At 45.2% G+C, this 15,517-nt stretch overlaps 2 pseudogenes; both read right to left on the bottom strand.

Moving 5' to 3' along the window:
* Positions 1–8,365: 8,365 nt before the first annotated feature.
* On the bottom strand, positions 8,366–8,881 carry LOC118702227 (annotated as a pseudogene).
* A 258-nt stretch (positions 8,882–9,139) lies between these two features.
* LOC118702256 lies at positions 9,140–13,953 on the bottom strand (annotated as a pseudogene).
* Between the last annotated feature and the right edge of the window lie 1,564 nt (positions 13,954–15,517).

Below are 15,517 nucleotides of genomic sequence, written 5' to 3'. Positions count from 1 at the left end.
TGGCCAGTACACCTAGTGGACATCTTCATATCATGTCAGATTACAACCCTACTACTTCCACGAGTGACACACTCAAGGGGTAGATTCAGTAAACATCAAAGCCCCAATGAAGCAAATTTTTCTCTGTAGGGTGGACTCCTGCACAGTAGATCCTCTGCTGTCATAGCTTGTCCTCACAGCCAATTGGTCTAGGGGGTTCAATCCCTCCTGGTGATGCAAACAGTAATCAAGGCTCAACAACAGAACAGGGTACACAGCACACACAAGGGTGCACCTGGAGTGCCCAGCTTAGATGACTGGGGAGGCTGTGCCACTGACCCTGTACTCCACAAGGCCACTCTGTCAATAATGGGATGCTTAGCAGCTCTGTCTAATACATAGAAACACACACAGGAAAGTAGCTAAATTGTGGAGACAAAGAAACATGTCACAAATGAAAGAACAGGAGAACTATCCAGATAAAGAACTAAATGAGATGGTAGCAAGCAAACTATCAGATACAGGGTTCAAAACAATAGTTATAAGGATGCTCAAAAAATTTAGTGAGAACTTTAAGAACTCAGTGATCCTTAACCGGTTTGGCTCAGTGGATAGAGTGTCGGCCTGCGAACTGAAGGGTCCCAGGTTCGATTCCATCAAAAGACATGTACCTTGGTTGTGGGCACATCCCCAGTAGGGGCGTCCAGGAGGCAACTGGTTGATGCTTCTCTCTCATTGATGTTCCTAACTCTCTCTCCCTCTCCCTCTCCCTTCCCCTCTATAAAAAGTCAATTAAACACACACACACACACACACACACACACACACACACACACACACAAAACAAAACAAAAAACACACACAACTCAGTGAGAACCTCAAAAGCATGAAAAAGGACATAGGAAACAAAAAGAACCAGTCAGAAGTGAAGATTACACTAACCAAAATGAAGAATATTTCTCAATGAATCAACAGTAGAGAAGAAGAATCTGAGAATCAAGTCTGCAATCTGGATATGAAGAAGCAAAAAACACCCAATCAGAAGAGCAAAAAGAAAAAAGAATTGCCCAGTGACTGACCTCCACTTGAGTCTCCCTTGCTTACTGATGGTCTGTCCCCGCTGCCTGTCTTCTCCTGCCACAGCCTTCCACAAGCCATTTCCACCAAAGGAAAGGAATCATATTATATGTCTGCAGAACTCTTTTGCAAGTAAGGGCGATGATCTGCTTCCCGCTGGCACTGAGGATTATATTCATATAAGAATTCAACAGATAAATGGCAAGAAGACCCTTGGGGTCATTGATGATTATGCTAAAAAGAAACTATTAAAGGCCTTTAAGAAGAAATTTGCCTGCAATGGGCTATAATTGAGCATCTAGAATTCGGAGAAGTAATTCAGCTGCAGGGTGACCAGAGCAAGAAAGTATGCCAGTTCCTTGTAGAGATTGGAATGGCTAAGGAAGACCAGCTGAAGGTTCATGGGTTTTAAGTACTTTTGGCTCACTGAAAATTAAGTGAGGATTTCTTTGCAATGAGTAGAATTTCACTTCTGTTCCTTTTCACAAGCTCTGCTATCTTCATATTTATATGAAGATATTTATATGAAGATAGCATAAGGAGCCTCTGGGCTCTTACATTCCAACATTTGCATCATGGGGGTGCAGGAAAGAGAAGAGAGGGAGCAAGAAATTGAAAAGCTATTTGAAAAAATATTGATAGAAGTACCTTAGGGTCTTGGTTTTGATTCCTAGTCAAAGCCACATACCTGGATTGCAGTTCAATCCCCAGCCCTGGTCAGGGTGCATGTGGAAGGTAATCAATCAATGTGTCTTTCTCACATTGATGTTTCTCTCTCTCCCTCTCTCTCTCCCCCCTGCTCCCCCTCCCACTCTCTTTAAAAAAACCAATGGGAAAGGCGAAACCAATTTGGCTCAGTGGATCAACCTGCGGACTGAAAGGTCTCAGGTTCCATTCTGGTCAAGGGCATGTACCTTGGTTGTGGGCACATCCCCAGTGGGGGAGGTGCAAGAGGCAGCTGGTCAATGATTCTCTCTTATCGATGTTTCTAACTCTCTATCCCTCTCTCTTCCTCTCTGTAAAAAATCAATAAAATATATTTTTTAAAAAATCAATGGGAAAAATATCCCTGGGTGAGGATTAACAAAAAGCGAACAAAAACATACACAAAAGAAATAGACATACACAAACCCAGAAGTGCTGAGGGTGCCAAACAAGATGAAGATTCTTTGCTCCTGCGTGCTGTGGTCCTACACCCACTGCTGGTGCCTGGTGCCTGCCCAGATCACTTGGCGCTGTTAGCGGGTGCGAGTGGCGGCTGCCAGCCCTAATTACTCCCCAGGGCTTCTCCACCTCCCCCTGTTCCTGAGGGGCAATTTCCTGAGAGATAGTATAAAAGAAACCTCAAGCTACCTATAGGGTCCTCAACTTGCGGAATGCACCCCAATTCTGTAGGTATTGTAGGCAAAGCCTGGTGGCAACTGTATGGCTTGGCTTCTTTGCCTTAGGAATACACTTTCTCATGAGATTCCAGCAAAGAATATTAAAAAAAAAAAAAAATAGCCTATGTAGAGAGGATCCAAGATGGCTGCTCGGGTAGACACCTAACCGCAGCAGCACACAACAATTTCAATGGAATACAACTAAAATGTAGAGTGGACATCGCCCAGAGCTACAGGTAGTCGACTGACTAAAAATTCTACAACAAGAAGGAAAGAGAAAACCAGAAGGAAAATCAGAGGAGCTGAAAAAAAGCCTAAGGTACGGAGACATGCTGTGCGCTCGCACGCACGCGCGTGTGTACAGAGAGGTCGCAGCAGGAGAGGAGGAGAGGGCTTGGTGCTGCCTGGCGTTCCCTAGCAGGAAGGAAATAAAACCCCCAGCCTGGGCTAAACCCCCGAACCGGCAGTGCTGACCCCCAGTTATGAGGCAGACCCTGGGGACCCAGGCTCCGGCGGGGGAGACGGGGCTGTGAGGCAGAATCCCAAGCGAGCAGCGAAAAGCAGGGCCCCCGGAGTCGCGCGCACATTGTGCGCAGAGGACTGAATGTTGACTTTGATGCTGGATTACCCTAGCGTGAAGAAACAAAGCCTCCGGTGGCACTGAGCCTCAGTCCAGACTGCTCTGAACCCCAGTCCTGGACCAGACCCTGGGGACCCAGGCTCGGGCAGGGGGAGATGGGGCTGTGAGGCGGAATCCCAGGGGAGTGGCGAAAAGCAGAGCCCCCAGAGTCTCGCGCACTGCGCGCAGACGACAGTCTGTTGACTCTGATCCTGGACTCCCCTAGAGGGAAGGAGAAAAAAAAAAAGCTCCAGACTGGAGGAATGCGACAGGGAGCAGGAGCCCCTGCCGGACACCAGCCAGCCAGGCGCCAGCAGGGAGCCGGGTGCCGGGGCCCCCGGTGGGGGGGGTGCCCCTGAGCCATCGACCTCTGAGCGCGGGCAACGGAGCCAAGGCCGGGGGCTGCTTCCTGGGCGGTGCCGACCCCGGCAACAGGCTGGAGCAGCGCGGGAGCCCGCGGAGAACAAAGGGGTGCCACAGGCCAACCTGCTGAGCTCCCAGGACAAGGAGGAAGAAACCAAAGTTCTCAATGTGAAGAAATCAAGTGAGAGCAAAAGATAGTAAAATTACTTAAGAAAGAATACAAAGATCTTGAAAATTCAAAGACTGAGTCAGAACTCAACTCACCAGCCAACATTGCAACATAAATGCGTTTTTTTTTTTTAAAAAAAAGGACAGAATGTTGGAACAGCGGCGGCTAGGGCTAGAGTGCCCAGGCACAAAGCAATGGCAACCGGGCCTGGAGCAGCAACGGCCAGGCCCCAGAGCAGCAGCAGCCAGAACCAGAGCAACAACAGCCAGCACTGGAGCAGCCAGACCTGGGGCAATGGCAGCCAGGCCTGAGGCAGAGGCAGTCAAGCCCAGGGAGGCCAGTCCAGGAACACCCAGACCCGGAGTGGCCGGGCCCGGAGAAGCCGGGCCCAGAGCAGCCGGGTTGGGAGCAGCCAGGCCCAGAACAGCAGTAGCCAAGCCCAGAGCATCCAGGCTGGGAGCGGTCAGACGCGGAGCGGCCGGGCCTGGGGCAGCCGGGCTCAGAGCAGCCGGGTCTGGTGCGGCCAGGCCCGGAGCAGCAGCTGCCAGGCTGGGAGCGGCCAGGCCTGGAGCAGCTGGGTCTGGTGTGGCCAGGCCCGGAGCAGCGACTGCCAGGCTGGGAGCGGCCAGGCCCGGAGCAGCGGCTGCCAGGCTGGGAGCGGCCAGGCCTGGAGCAGCCGGGTCTGGTGTGGCCAGGCCTGGAGCAGCAGCTGCCAGGCTGGGAGCGGCCAGGCCCAGAGCAGCCGGGTCTGGTGCGGCCAGGCCCGGAGCAGCAGCTGCCAGGCTGGGAGCGGCCAGGCCCGGAGCAGCTGGGTTGGGTGCGGCCAGGCCCGGAGCAGCAGCAGCCAGGTCCAGAGCAACTAGGTTGGGAGCGGCGGTGACCAGACCCGGAGCAGCTGGTTGTGGAATGAACCAGAGCAACAGAGGCCAGGCCCGGAGCAGCCAGGCCTGAAACAGCTCACTCCTTGCCTGCCCCTGCCCCACGGCTGCCTCTCAGACATGGCTGGAAACTTTTGTGGGAACTTGAGGGTCTGCTGAATCAAGTGATGAAGGCTTAGATCTGGATGTGTTGAGTTAGTATAGGGCTGGGGTGTTGACCTGTGAGTGCCTTGGGTGGGGCCTGGATGAGGCTGGTTGACCTATTTGGAAATGTCTTTTGTGTGAAATGTATCATTGGGCATGTGGTGGTATTATTGATATGAAAAAATGCTAAGTAACTGATTTACTATCTGAAAAGGGATTTACTATAGGGGAAAGGGAGGGAGGAAGAGACTGAACATAAACTGCACCTATGGATGAGGACAATGGGGGATGGGGAGGGGGCAGAGGGTGGGGTGGGAACCTGGTGGAGGGGGGAAGAAATGAAGAACCTTTGTAACAATATGAACAATAAAGATTGATAAAAAAAAAAATAGCCTATGTAACCAACTGTTATTCTTGTTGTGTTCATGCAAACAATCAGGCCAAATTATAACTAGACTTCATATAGTAAGTAAATTAGTCTTTAATAAAAATAAGGGTGATTTTAGGGAGAAAAATTGTTTCAACAGGAAATTATTAGAAACTGTTCTAACTTTTGCCCAATAATACTAAATTTTATAACACAGTTTGTCTCCACCAGATTACAAGCTCTACTTATACCTAGGGAATACCACCTCTAGGCACCATGGCCTCCTCCTTCTGTGCCCAGGCCTTGTCATCCCTCTGACAGAGAGCAAGAATCCCTTGGCTCTGAGGGAAACCTTCAACCCACCTCAGCATGAAGCAGCTACAGAAGAAATCCGGGGCCCCTTTCCCTAAAAGAGTTCAGAGCCAAGATACGTGAGGGGACTATAGCAAGCATACAGACATGAGCAGAGCAAGGATGATAGGCCAACTAGAAGAGAAATAGACTCTGAGACATACTTCTCACCACTCCAACTGCTCTGAAGCTAGGAATAAAAGAACACGTGTAGAAATAACCTTTATCATAACTACTTAGAAGGAATTTATAGTTTTGGTGTAATAAAAGGTATAGAGATAAAGGAAAAATAAAGTGAAGCAGACAAACTAAAAGGAGATGTGTAAGTTACAGAAGGTATATGTAAATTGCAGAAGGTGTATGTAAATTGTAAAAGGTATGTATAAGTTACAGAGGGTCCAGAACAGCGGTTCTCAACCTTCCTAATGCCATGACCCTTTAATTCAGTTCCTAATGTTTGATGACCCACAACCATTAAATTATTTTTGTTGCTACATCATAACTGTAATTTTGCTACTGTTATGAACTGAAATGTAAATATCTGTGTTTTCAGATGGTCTTAGGTGACTCCTGTGAAAGGGTTGTTCGACTCCCACAGGTTGAGAATAGGAGAACTAGAGTTAAGGAAGTAAAAATTGTGAGAAGGGCTATAAAGAATGGAATATAACAGGAAGAAAGAAAATTATATTAAGAATGATTAAGAATAATTGTGAAAGTTATAAGAATGTTTATAAAGTCATAGAAAGTTTCTAAAGAGAAATCTTAAAAGGAATTATAAATATACTGAATAATAAATCTAATACCCTGTTTCCCCGAAAATAAGACAGTGTCTTATATTATTTTTTGCTCCCAAAGATGCGCTAGGTCTTATTTTCAGGGGATGTCTTATTTTTCCATGAAGAAGAATACGGTACACATTTATTGTTAAATGAAAATAAAGGAAATTTATTATCTGTATATGGTACGGTAGTACGGTAGTTGTCAACACAAACCAGACAAACTGTGAATCCTACAGTATCAAGAATTTACTCATTTATTCAATGACAATCATGTCATCATCTTCTGAAACATCATCATAACAATCCAATTCCTGAATTTCCTGGTGAATTTCTTGTGACTCCATTTCTTTCAGAATCAGTGAACCAAATCTCTCATGTTTAGTCTAGGGGGGCCTTATTTTCCAGGGGCTGCCTTATATTTCACTCAGAAGGAAACCTGTAAGTAGGTCTTATTTTCAGAGGATGTCTTATTTTCAGGGAAACATGGTAGATAAAGCACCTGAATTAATCTGAAAAGTAATCATATTATTTTAAATCTTAGAACACATATACTAATGTGAAGAGAGGGTTAAGTTTTCCTTAAAGTTTTCTTTTCAAGCCCTGTGCGAAGTAATTAGGTAGGTGACTCTGCTGTGAATTCAGCAAGCAGAACAGATCAGCATGGTCGGACCAACCCACCGGGAATCCACATCATCATCTCATGGCCTGACAATAGGTGATGTTCATAGACCGCAGGCCTGCTTGTATCTACATTCCTCACCCTAGCCCCTTCCCCTTTATCATCCTGTCCCCTACAACCGTGGTCGGCAAACTGCGGCTCGCGAGTCACATGGGGCTCTTTGGCCGCTTGAGTGTGGTTCTTCCACAAAATACCACGGCCTGGGTGAATCTATTTTGAAATGGTGTTAGAAGTTTAAATTTAAAAAATTTAGCTCTCAAAAGAAATTTCAATCTTTGTACTGTTGATATTTGGCTCTGTTGACTAATGAGTTTGCTGACCACTGCCCTACACCGTGCTAGAAGACAAGATTTAATACTTGTAAGCACCTGTCTTCTTAATTAGACTAATCATTGTTGTTATTGTAATTCTCTTGGTTTTTCTTAGTCTACAAAATCAGAACTCGGACAGTGAACGCACTTCACATTCCAAAGCAGAAAGTTCACCTCCCTCTTTCTTTCTGTCTTTTTGCAGTCAGCAAAACAAAAGGGGGGGCGGAGGGAATGTGGAGAAGCGTGGGACTTGGTAGGAAAGTCTGTAAAGAGGATTCTCTGAAAGGTCTGAGGCCTCTGGGGGACCTTGCTGAAGGCAGCAGACCCTGCCTTTACTTTCCAAACAAGTCTGAGCCCCTGGGTGTTTTACTAGAATCTTTAGGGTTAGACTTCAAAATGTCCTTGTTTGAAAGACCCTACAGATGCAGGTGTTTTCTCAAGGATGCTTATCCTGCTGATTGTGTCTAGAGGTTAATTTTAGTTCAAGGTGTTGTTACAATAAAAACCTAAGGAGGCAGGTGAACAGGGCTTTTTTGGCTCCTTATGTCAACTAGCCCCTTAGCCTCTCTTTCACAGAAACGTGTTTCAGAGTAATCATTCACCTGTTGTTCAGCGTCTGCCAGTCAGTCCTGGAAATGGGGCATAGGGAGTATAGTCAATAATATTCTAGTAACTATGTATGGTGCCTGATGGGTATGAGATTTTAGGGGATGATCACTTAGTAAATTTTAAACTTACTAAGTGATCATCCCAAAAAATCATATTCTATTTTCACTGGGGTATACACCTGAATTTAACATAGTAATAAAAAATTAGGAATAGATGGGAAATAGTGTAAACGCCCATCAAAGTATTCCTGGCTAAATAAATTATAGCATAATCACTAAATGGAATAACATAAATTTGTAAAAAAAAAAAGAGGAAATATAATGGTTTAGGATGAACTTTAAGATATGCTCTTACTAAAAAGGCATATACAATATGCCAAGCTTTATAAAGAAATGAAAAAAAATCTATTCTAGATTTTTTTAATTGATTGGCTGCCTCCTGCACACCCCCTACTGGGGATTGAACCCACAACCCGGGCATGCATCCTTGTCTGGAATTGAAACCAGGACCCTTAGGTTCCCAGGCTGATGGTCTATCCACTGAGCCAAACTGGTTAGGGTGACACAAAGTTTTCTTTAATTATTCTTTGGGGAGATAATAACACTTCCACTCAATCACGGGAAACATTTTTATCAGCACAGAAGTCTTTTTTATGTTCCCCACTCATCATGCCATGAATTCATAGGGAATGGGTTCCAGCAGCTCAGGCTCCTTTCCATTGGTTCTCACACAGTGTGTTTCTCTGGGTGGAGCAGGCTGACACTTCAGTTGATCCCAGGTGCCTTTCTCTTTGGCTTCCTTCTTTTTCTGATCATTTCCCTTCACACGTTTCAGGAAGCTATCTCGACTCTCAGAGGCTTAATATGCTCAATATGTGCATCCATTTTTTGGAAAGAATCTTGCCCTTAACTTGCTTGTTCACAACAATGTCCACTGCATGCTCGGTGACATTGTGGACTCTTCCAGTTTTGCCATGGTAACATGTGTGAACAGGGCACTTCCTTTTTGAACAGGGGCCTTTCCCTTGATGTCCACAATATCACCTTCCTGTAGATTCGTATGTGTGTGGCCAAAGGAACAGCTCCATGTTTTCTAAAAGGCCTAGAAAACATATAGCAGGTGCCTTTCCTCTCTCCCTTTGTGTTAGTCATTTTGGTGAATTACTGGAAGATGGTGGTTCTGGTTGAAAGTTTAGCTCAAATTTAGTTAGTGTTCTCCTGCTGCCCAAGTGTAATATTTTCCTTGCTGTCCTTTCCCCTAAGTCACTACTATGAACAGACCTCGGAAAGATAATTTATATAAACTGCTAAACAAATTTTAGTATACAGCGGATCTTGGAAATGGTTGTCCAGAATCCACAGGCCTTTAAGGACCACTAGGCAAAGAGAAGCTGACCACTAGAGGGCGGGCAAGTCAAATTATTATTCTTTTCAATTTTAAAGAAGCCATTGTTTATTAACTGATCAGATTACAACAATAACCATGGTAGCTAACTTAGTTCATCCTTCTGATAAGCCTGGTGGTCTGGTCTTCCCTGTTACCAGTATCTCCACCTTCTACAAAATGGGTGGTTTTTCCCTTCATTCTACTTCTTAGAGAAGACATTTCAAAATATTATTATTATTATTTTTAATGTTATACGGTACTACCCTATCTTTCTTTCTTTTTTATTTTTTTATTTTATTATTATTTTTAAAAATATATTTTATTGATTTTTATACAGAGAGAAAGGGAGAGAGATAGAGAGCTAGAAACATCGATGAGAGAGAGTCATTGATCAGCTGCCTCTTGCACACCCCCCACTGGGGATATGCCCGCAACCAAGGTACATGCCCTTGACCGGAATTGAACCCGGGACCCTTCAGTCCCCAAGCCGACTCTCTATCCATTGAGCCAAACCGGTCCCGGCCTTTCTTTCTTTTTAAAAAATATATTTTATTGATCCAAGATGGCTGCACCCAGGTGAACACCTAGCCGCAGCCACACACAACAATTTCAATAAAAAACAACTAAAATATAAAACAGACATTGCCCAGAACTACAGGAAAGTTGACTGACTGGAAATTCTACAGTGAGAAGCAAGGAGAAAACCAGAAGGAGGCGCAGAGGAGCTGGAAAAGCCCAAGGTACGGAGACGCGGTGCGCGGAGAGGACAGAGCCGGAGAGGAGGGAGGCTGAGTGCCTGGCGGGCGTTCCCTAGCGGAAAGGAGATAAAACTCCGACTGCGCCAGACCCCGGGGACTCAGGCTCAGCCATAGGGAGCCGGGCTGTAAGGCGAAACCCCGGGGAAGTGGCGAAAGGAGGTCTCGGTGGCGGCGCGCACAGTGTGCGCAGAGAAGGGACAGTCGGCTGTGCCGCGGGATTGCCCTGACGGGAAGGAGACTGGGGCTCCAGACTGCTCTGAACACCACCTCCAATTCCACTTCCAACTGAACTGAACCCCAATACCGGGCTCATTGTGGGAGAGCATAGACTGTTTGGCAGCAGGCGAAAATCGAGGGCACCTTTCTCTCAGAGGCACCGGCAGCGAGCACTGAAGGACCCGCATAGGGCGGGGCTGATGGGAGCCAAAGCTGCAGGCTCCACCCAGAAACCCCGTCCCATCTGTATCTGCGAAATGCGACAACGAAATAGATTACAAACGAAAGAAATGGAGGACAAAAAGCGTCTGGATATAGAGTTCAAATCTACGCCTATAAGGTTTTTCAAGAATTTCCTAGAAAAGATGGATAAGACCTATGAGGATATGAAAAGAGATCAACTAGAATAATAAGGAGTCATCAAGAAATGATAAGGGATCAACAAGAAATAAAGAATACATTGTCTGAAATAAAAAATATTTTACAGAGTCCTAAAAACAGAAGGGAAGATCGCAAGAACCAAGTCAAAAATTTGGAACATAAAGAGCCAGAAGACACTCCTCCACAGAAGCTAGAAGGCAAGAGAATCCAGAAAATTGAAGATAATGTAAGAAACCTCTGGGACAACTTCAAGCGAACCAACATCAGAATTATGGGGGTCCCGGAAGATGAGAGAGAGCAAGATATCGAAAACATACTGAAAGAAATAGTGACAGAAAACTTCCCCCACCTGGTGAAAGAATTAGATTTACAAGTCCAGGAAGCGCACAGAACTCCAAACAAAAAGAATCCAAAAAAAGACCACACCAAGACACATCATACTTAAAATTCCAAGAGCAAAAGACAAAGAGAGAATACAGTGGTGCCTCGCATAAAGAACGCCTCGCACAGCGAACACTGCACACAACGAACTTCGTTTCATGATTCATACAACGAACTTCGTTTCACACAACAAAGTCGCCCGAGCTTCCACGACCGCTTTGCCCGAGCTTCCACGACTGCTTCGCCCGAGCTTCCACGATCGCTGCCGATGTATTGCATCCTTCCGCGCAGGCACTGCAGGCAGTCGTTAGTCACTGCGCTTAACTTAAGCACGTATCGCGGCAATCGTTCTTCATTACGAATTAAATCACGCACGTATCACGGCAGTCGTCCTTTTAAGTTAAACTCAATATTTTTTTTATATCATGGCTTCTAAAAAAAGCAGGAAGGTGATTTCTGTTGAAATGAAACAGGACAATGCTCAAAGGGAAGCGTCATCTGATAATGAGGAGCAACAATCAAACAATCAACCAATCCCAACTGCTGACATCAAGAACATCCTGGTCAAATGGAAAGCAGTTCAGGAGTTTACCAATGCCCACTATCCGGATTCAGCTGAAGCAAACAGGATCAACGATCTTTACTCCGATACTCTTGTCCGTTATTTCCGGCAGATGTTGGAGAAAAGAGAAAAACAAACGACTTTGGATAGGTTTTTCATGAAACCATCGGCCAAAAAGCAGAAAATGGATGAAGATGTGCAAGATTCAGTAGACTCTACTTAGTCTGTCTTAAAATTAAAAAAATGTGTTTTTTTTTTAAAAAAATTATGTTTTTAGATTTATCTAAATAAAAATAATAACAAAAAATTTATCTTTTTTTATGTCATCTTAGCATATTTTATGCTACAGAACGAATTATTTTTTTTAACATGTATTGTTATGGGAAAACGCGTTTCACATAAAGAACTTTTCACATAACAAACTTGCTCCTGGAACGAATTAAGTTCGTTGTGTGAGGCACCACTGTATTAAAAGAAGCAAGAGCAAAGAAGGTAGTTACCTATAAAGGAGCACCTATACGATTGTCAGCTGACTTCTCAACAGAAACCATGCAGGCCAGATGGGAATGGCAAGAAATATTCAAGGTGATGAATAGTAAGAACCTACAGCCAAAGATAATCTATCCAGCAAAGCTATCACTCAGAATTGAAGGTCAGATAAAGAGCTTCACTAGTAAAAAAAAGCTAAAGGAGTTCATCACCGCCAAACCAGAATTATATGAATTGCTGAAGGGGGTTCTTTCAGAAGAGAAAGTAAACAAAGATAAAAATTATGAACAACAAATACGTGACTATCAACAAGTGAATCTAAAAACCAAGGAAATTAAAAAAAAATCTGATGAACAATAGTAACTGTTGAATATAATAGAATCAGAGGTATGGAAGGGGAGTGAACTGATAATTCTTGGGGAAAAGGGGAGAGGGGGTTGTGGGAAGAGACTGAACATAAACTGTGCACCTATGGATGAGGACAATGGGGAGTGGGGAAAGGGCAGAGGGTGGGTGGGAACCTGGTGGAGGAGAGCAATGGTGGGGGAAAAAAAAGGAACATTTGTAATAATATGAACAATAAAAACTTATTTAAAAAAATAAAATATATTTTATTGATTTTTAACAGAGGAAGGGAGAGAGATAGAGAGCCAGAAACGTCGATGAGAGAGAAACATCGACCAGCTGCCTCTTGCACACCCCCTACCGGGGATGTGCCCGCAACCAACATACATGCCCCTGACCGGAATCGAACCTGGGACCTTTCAGTCCACAGACTGACGCTCTATCCACTGAGCCAAACTGGTTTCGGCTTATTTGCTTTTGTGAAGCATTTTCCAACAGTGTAGATATTATAGATCCTTCAGGCAGATGATGCTATATTTATTGAGAGATTGAGCAATTAATATGTTATCTGTCAAGGAAATTGGGGTTTTGTTGAGTTTGCCATAACCACACTTGTAGATGAATTCATTTACTGACTTCAAGTTTGGGTACCCCATCAATATGGTTCCACATCCTCAGCATGTTAATCAATGGTTTGTTAAATAACAACAAACAAACAAAAAAACAAAAGCAAACAAACAAAGACCCCCCCTCCCCCACAAAGACTTGTTGAGGTTAACAAAGGTGCCATTGAAGATCTGGTGAAGGCAAAGGAGCTGCAGCACCTTTTGGACCTTTACGCTCTGTCAGGAACTCAGTTCCTTCATCCTGCTCCACTATGCCAACTGGCTGGACCGAGCCCCTCTGCCAGGGGCTGGATCTTCTGGGGTGCTGGGTGGTAGACGGAGAAGCCATGAGAAGTTGTAGGTGTATGAGAGACTATTGTAGGAGCCAGTGGCCAAGTAGCCATTGCTAACAAGGAGCAACCCGAGAAAAGAGTTCTTCAAAGTAAAGTCCCATACAGCAGGTAGCTGCACACTGGCTAGGCAATAATACATCTTTCTTACATAGTAGCTTCTATCATAGAAGCGATATAAGAGCAATCGTTAGAGTTACAGCCTCTCTAAGCAGCTGCGCTGGCTGGTCAGTAACAACTTTATACTACTCAGACAAAAGAGGTTCTTTCCAAAGAGTGACATCAATCAGTTGGGTTTTGGAAGAGCACACTTGCACAGTGCATAAATTACTAGGTCCTTGCACCTGTGTATAGCATCTTAGCCTTGAACACCATGATTAAGATTCCCATGATCAGAGTGGTCTTGAACATTTGGCATACTCTGAATAGGGCCTTCATGCTCTAATTTGTCTTGAGCAACTGGCGTACTCTGGACAGGGCCCCACTATTGATACCACCCATCCTGATGACAAATGTCAATTAGGGTTTTGTAGGCACAAAGAAATTGCCAGCTTTTCTTACCATCCTAGTCATTTGAATCTCAGTTCTGTACATTTTCCTATTATCCTCATAGTAGTGTTTAGCTTTCATAGACAAGTTTCCTCCTTGCCTTTTGAAGCATCTTTTGGGTAAAAGTCAGGTGTTTGGTCTTCAGCTTGTGAAATTCCTTTTATTATTTTAATGGTATATGGCACCGCAGAAACCTTCTTCTTTGTCTTTTCTGCATCTTCCATGGTTCCAGTGAGAAAAGAGCCAAGTTAAATTCTTGAGAAAAACAGAGCTTGTTAGGACCAAGTTCTAAGGGACTTTTCCAGATTGTTGACGGGCAAAGAAAATTCTATGCAAGCTGTCATGCACTGCTCATTTCTTCCTGTGAGTGTTTGTTTGGGTTCATGTCAGTTTATTTAGTGCTTCTCTATCATTAAATTGTTGAGTGGGTCTTCTGTGAAAATTTGTATGTATTTTGAGGTGGACTATCAGAAGTGGAACTAAGCTTCCCCATTCAAAATCTATTGGTGCCTTGACTTTTAATACACAAAAAATTCAGTGAAACATTCTTGTCTCTGTACCTTTTCTCCCTTTATGTTTCAATAAAGGAAATGAAATGGAATCTGGGCTTATTCATTGTGCACGGCCAGTTAAAACTAAGTTACATGCAGTTAAGTGCTTTCCCAAACCTCCTTAATACATCTTTTGAAGGTTATTACTATGCTCCATATCATAACATGAATCCTGCAACAAATTATTCTAAACCACTGACGCTTTGTCAATCTTTACTTGCACAGTACAGACCCTTTGATACACAGGACAAGGCTCAGCCAGCTGAGCCACATCAGGCCAGGCCCTTTCTGATTATTTTTTACTAGTTGGGTCCCTCGGCCTGGCCTGCTGCCATCTAGCCAAACCAGCAGTCAGACATCTCCTGAGGGGTGCAGTAGTGCCTGAAGCAGCAGGTGGCCAGGGAGGAGCCTGAGCCTGGGCAGGCTGTGCACCACTCCCACTCATCCCGCACACTCAGCCCGGCCCCGCTGCCCCTACCTCTGCCGCTCAGGAGGCTCACTGCACTCTGCTGCGGTCTATGCGGGCAGTCCTAGAATGATACCAGTGCACCCATAACTGAGAAGTAGCCATGGGCTCATGTTCAGTCAGTTCTGTTGCGGGTCCGATCCTGGTCCTGGTCCGGAAGCGGGTTGGCTGTGCAGGGGAGTTTCTGCGGGAGAGGCTGGCACTGCCGCAGCTGTGCTCGCCAGCCAGCCCTTAGCCCAGCATCTGGCGCTCATTGATCAGCAGAGCAGAGCTCCTGCTGTGGGAATGCACTAACCATGAGGGGGCAGCTTCTGCGGTTCAGCATCTGCCCCCTGGTGGTCAGTGCGCATCACAACTACTGGTCAAATTTTTCTTAGGGTCTTATATATATAGACTGGAGTTCTGGTACATGAAATTCATGCATGGGTATGTGTCCCTCAGCCCAGCCTGCACACTCTCCAATCTGAGACCTCCCTCTTCAATCCAGGACTGCTGGTTCCCAACTACTCACCTGCCTGATTACCCCTAACCACTTCTGCCTGCCAGCCTGATCATCCTCTAACTACTCCCCTGCCAGCCTGATGAACACGTGACTGCTCCCCTGCCGGCCTGGTAGCCATGAACTGCCATCCTCTTCTGGCACGGTCACCCCTAACTGCCCTTCCTAGCCTACCTGGTCACCCCTAACTGCCCTCCCCTGCCAGCCATCTTGTGTCCACATGGGGGTGGCCATCTTTGACCAGATGAGGGTGACCACCTTGTGTGTTGGAG

This window comes from Pipistrellus kuhlii, unplaced genomic scaffold (genome assembly GCF_014108245.1).
Source record: "Pipistrellus kuhlii isolate mPipKuh1 unplaced genomic scaffold, mPipKuh1.p scaffold_m20_p_38, whole genome shotgun sequence".
NCBI lineage: Eukaryota > Metazoa > Chordata > Mammalia > Chiroptera > Vespertilionidae > Pipistrellus > Pipistrellus kuhlii.
This window is presented reverse-complemented; position numbering and strand designations above follow the sequence as displayed.